At 36.6% G+C, this 889-nt stretch overlaps 1 protein-coding gene across 1 annotated transcript in view; it reads left to right on the top strand.

The window, feature by feature from the left end:
* The window catches only part of Mcf2 (MCF.2 cell line derived transforming sequence), a 109461-nt gene that overhangs the window by 23830 nt on the left and 84742 nt on the right, over positions 1 to 889 (top strand). The gene's annotated exons all lie outside the window — the stretch shown is intronic.

The following is an 889-nucleotide window of genomic DNA, read 5'->3' as shown; positions in this document are numbered from 1 at the left end:
CACACACACACACACACACACACTACACACACACACACACTTCAGATATCATATTTATGTTGAATCTAACTTATCTATACGTTTATTAATTTGAGACAAGGAGGTAACTCTTTGTGGCCCTAGCTGGCTGGCCTAGACTTTCCTGTGCAGACCAGACTGGCTTCATACAGAAGTCTGCCTACTTCTGCTTCCAGAGTACTGGGATTAAAGGGCTGTGCCACCATGCCCAGCCAAGATAAATTTTAAAGGAAGCAGTTTCCACTTATTAACTCAAAAATAGAGAACATAATTTATTTGAAGAGTCTTATGAACAAAAATCAAGTTCTAGAAAAGTAAATTTATAATGTACCTATCGAAGCTTAAAGTATTTTTAAGGCAAATCAAAGTTATATTATCCATTAAATTGCCTTCTCTCAAATGCAAAGAGCAGTCTGAGTGTAAAACAATATATTTAACTACATATTTTTCGAGTGAATAAAAAAAATCATTGATAGATTGCTCTGTGAGGTTAAGCTTGATGTTATGAAAGACATTGGCTATCGAGTTTTGTCATCACCGTGATGTCAAAATTCCAAATCCGTTATTCTAACCCAGGTTTATCACACAATCAGTTATTTCATTTTATGTACTTTTATCTTGTTTACTTGTATATGTGTGTTTTGGTGTGAGTGAATGCTGTGCTTGTGTGTGTACATGTGGAAGCCACAAAAGGGCAATGGACCTCTTGAACTGGAATTACAGGTGGTTGTGAGCAACTTGATGAAGGTGCTGGGAATTAAACCAAACTCAGGACCTCTGCAAGAGGAATAAGTACTCTTAACCACTGAGTCATCTGTCCACAGCCACCTCATTTGCCTATTAAAAAAATTGATGTTAGTACTGAAAAACA

Source organism: Mastomys coucha, chromosome X, assembly GCF_008632895.1.
Source record: "Mastomys coucha isolate ucsf_1 chromosome X, UCSF_Mcou_1, whole genome shotgun sequence".
NCBI classification, from domain to species: domain Eukaryota; kingdom Metazoa; phylum Chordata; class Mammalia; order Rodentia; family Muridae; genus Mastomys; species Mastomys coucha.
This window is presented reverse-complemented; position numbering and strand designations above follow the sequence as displayed.